Source organism: Terrapene carolina, unplaced genomic scaffold (genome assembly GCF_002925995.2).
Source record: "Terrapene carolina triunguis isolate 2854851 unplaced genomic scaffold, T_m_triunguis-2.0 Scaffold85, whole genome shotgun sequence".
Lineage (NCBI taxonomy): Eukaryota > Metazoa > Chordata > Testudines > Emydidae > Terrapene > Terrapene triunguis.
The window spans coordinates 7,368,899-7,373,072 of record NW_020664436.1 but is presented as its reverse complement, the minus strand read 5'-3'; positions in this window follow the sequence as shown (position 1 = coordinate 7,373,072).

The following is a 4,174-nucleotide window of genomic DNA, read 5'->3' as shown; positions in this document are numbered from 1 at the left end:
AGGAGGTGGAAAGGAGCACCCACCAGGAAAAACAAAAGTCATGCAGAAGATGCTGAGAGCTGAAGAGTTTACAATCCCGTTATCTTATGTATCTCATTTTTCCTTTTTTCTGCTTGTATCTTTTGTTTTTATTAACTGGGAAGCATCCCAGCATTTAATTTCCTAATCTGATGGTTTTACAGTGTGGCTGTGTATATGCATGTGTGTATGAGAACCTATCAAGTTCACATGGAGAAGGCATCATTAAGAAAGCTCCCTAGATTTAAACAGTCCTAAACATAGTTTCATTAGGATACTCATTGGAGTGTGTGCAGTATTCTGTGATTAAAAGCCCTAAGAAACTTAAAGCTGTCATCTGTAAATGTTGTTTGCAGTGTTGCTGTAGCCGTGTTGGTCCCAGTGCATGAGAGAGACAAGGCAGGTGAGGTCATAACTTTTTTTGGATCAATGTCTATTGGTGAGACAAGCTTTTGAGCTACCCAGAGCTCTTCTTTGGGTCTCCAGATGTGCCCGATTTAGCATCTGACAGTGGAAAAAAGCCACCCAAGATGTAAAAGTAATATATAGTGACAGCATGTGTGATGGTGCATAGTGTACCATGCATTTTTTATTTCCAGAAACTGAGAATTTCCACATAAACTCCCAAATGACAGAGGCAAGTGAAGCTGCCAGTGGGTGGTGCATGGGCATCTCTAATGACTGCAAATACAAACTGTATTAACATTGCCCGCTGCCTGTATTCTATTTATACCACACCAGAGGGAGCGTTGGCAAAGCATCGCAGAAAGAAAACCTTTTGTTACACCTAGAGTTGCTTCTGTTAATGCAAGTGAAGAAAGAAAAAAAAAAAGGATTGAATGATTCACTGATCTATCTACCCCACCCACCTACAGTTTAGCAATTGACTATACCATACTCAAGCTACTATATATTGCATAGCTGTGATTTCTCAAGGAAAAATAATCAACTGAAACATATTTGAATCATTAGGATTCAGACCTGTCAACTCACGGCTTTTCCCAGTATGGTACAATATTGTTTTTTGGCTTTTTTTGCAGATCTGATGGGAGAACTGACCAAGCTACATCTTTTTCTGGTGCTATGCTCCAGGCTTGGCACTGGGGGACTTTATATGAAATCAGAGAGTGATTTGTGTATTAAGAAATAGCTCTGGCACTAAAATGTTTAAAATAATTTTTTGTTTCCCTGACTTCTCTCCCAATTTAGATTATCCAAATCCAGATTCTATCAGAGTTGCCCACAAGATGGAATTCTAAGAAAACACTCTTTTGTTTGGTTTTTAATGTCCACTTTTCTCAGACTTCCCATTCCATTTTGAAATTTGCTTAGGGATCCCTTAGAATTGTTCCGGTTGTTCCTTCAGGGGTCAGAAAGCAGGGGGAGAAAAAAACAATGAGAATGCAGTTCTTGGAAACCTGGCTTTCCAGCCTACAAACCGCCAGCTCTTCCAATTAGTGCAATGTTACTGAAAATGGCTTGATATTTCTGCATGTTTTCAGGGTTAATTGAGTGATTAACTGAAGAGTATTACTAGCATGGGTCAAGATTTCCAAAAATGGAGGCTCAAAGTTAGGCTTAGAAATTCAGTGCTTACAGTGTATGTGTGTGCGGGAGGGGGGGCGAAGGAGGGAGTCGCAGATCTGGCAAAAATAAATATTTAAAATTTGAGCCAGATCACTGAGGGATGCAGTTCAAGCACTGTCTTAGCGAAGCTCCTGCTCCCAGATTATGATAGACACCCCCATTTTTTCAGACCACTTAAAATTAATATTTAAGCAGCTAGATTTTGTGCCCATTGAAGTCAAGAGAAAATCTCCCATTGACTTCAATGGTACAAGAGTAAGTCCTAAATGGCCTGGTTATTAAAAGTACTCAGCACTAGCAGGTACCAAATAAGTCACCGCTCAGCCATTTTAAAAACCAGGCCACTTACTTAAGAGCCTAAATATGGGTTTAGGATTTTTAGGTACCCATTATTTAACATCTTGGCCATTAAATTCTTCCTCCCATCCTCCAGCTACTTATGACTTGTTATCATGAGTAAAAGAATACGAACCATACAGGAAATATGGCATGAACGTTTGTTTCGTTTCTTTGTTGATGTATGGCACCTCTAATAAACATTCTAGGCACCATAGAAATGCTTACAGCTATTGCCTCACATTAGCTGCAGTAGAACCTTAACATGGGAAGGCACATGAGTCTTCTCGCTTGTGCCTGAATTCATGCAGCTACATGAACATTTGGTCAGATTTCAGTTTGGCTGCTTTTTTGGTAAAAGGATGTTTGCCGGTATAAAGATCCAGGTGAAACATAAGACCAGGTGAGCAATGTTATAGGGGTAATTTTAGAAGTGAGGATGCTGTACATTATTTACAGTACATTGTAGCTTTATGGGGATATGACCCATTGGTGGATTGAAAATTATGTTGATAGATTACTGTGATGCATAGGCCTTGTCAATTTCACCCAGACACAGGATTGTTAAAGTTATGGATTATTTGATTCATAACAACATTCATTCATAAAAAAACTAATTAAAAAAAGTCTGTTGGACTTTACACGGAATAAAGAAAACTGTGCAGTTCTCCCTCCCCATAGGCCCAGCTGTCTGCTGCCCATGGAGAGCGATGCAGGGGCCAGGACAGGAGGATGGGACTGCATATAGGGATCTGCACAAAACATTGTTGGAAAAGGTCCAGAATGTGGGACCTTTTATTTTAGCTTTATTTAGAGAAATATCCTACCCCCTTCCTGTGGGCCTATCAGCCCTGAGGCAATTTTTGGCAGTGACATTTAAAGGAAAGTCCAGTAATTTGCAATTTGCTGCCTCAGAAGGAGTCTTTGTAACACTTAGAAAAAAGGAGGGAGTCTTTTGCAATGTTTGAACAACCCTCCTGCCCTGTTGCAAGCAGGACCACGGACCCTCCTCAGGCTTCTACAAAGCTCTGACCTCTCCCCTCGGCTGCAAATCCTGCAGTGCACACGAGGAGCCCACCACTGCAGTTGCTGGAAGTGAGTCAGTCCTTACTCAGGCCAAATCCCAGACCAGATCAGCAAGACTGAGCCCCCCATTGGCGAATGCTGCATCAGATGGCAACACAAAAGGGATTCCAAGATAAGCCAACAAAAAGAAGAGCAAATCGAAGAACCACAAAGGGAAATAAAATGATTTTTGTGTGTGTGTTTTCCTCCACCAGCAGGTGCCTCTATAGAGTCAATGCTTCTCTGTATCATCGCAGGCCTAGTGGCACTGTGCTGGAAATAAACTGCTTTCTAATGAGAATATGTCCTTCCCCATTTCCACCCCCTTCCCCTTTCAGCACTCTGTGGCGAACTCAAGGAATTTGCCCAGGTTGAACGTGCAATCTACCCGATTGCCAGGAGGCAGGAGATCTCTCTCTCTGTATTTTAACACATGCAAATTATTGCAAGAAAAAGGAAGGGATAAAAACAATATTCTCCAAAGGATGAACTATTGTGGGTGGCAGGAGTGAAGGATCTTGATTGGGGAATGTGTGTGGGGTCCACATTTCGTCTGCACAGATTTTTAACCCCCAGGAAGCTGATTGAGGTTTGTCTGACAGAATGGTCCCCACAGCACACCAGTGTGCACCCACAGGTCCTTTGAGCTGACACGAAATCACACAGGCCGGAGGGAAGTCAAACATACACAGGAGGAGCGAATGCTCCCTTACCTAGGTGCTAAGAGATCATAGGATGTTGGGGTCAGAGGTCCTTTGGGGATTAGCAGGCGAGGATATAGCTCCCCCCCCACCCCCATGCATTTTGCTTTGGTTTGGAGCAAGCCCCATTCACAAGGTGAATTCTGATTTTTTGAACACGTGCCCACAGGGGCTGGCAAAAGGGGGAACGCAATCGTGACTTGGGGGGGGGAGAAGGAAAGTGAAAGAGGCTGGGGGCACTGGAGCGGATCCCCAGTTCCTCTGGCTGCAAGCGATTGCCAGCACCACACGACTCTGCGGAGAGCTTTCGGAAGGAGCTGGCTGTGTGCGAATTGGAACCTCCCCCCCCCACCCCCCGCGCAGAATTTGGCCCCCTGCTAGAGGAGGGAGGGGAGAGGGTGGAGCTGGGCGGGGCTTAGTAAGCTCTTTGAGTCAGGAGCGGAGCTGGCTGAGCTGTGCAGTTGCAG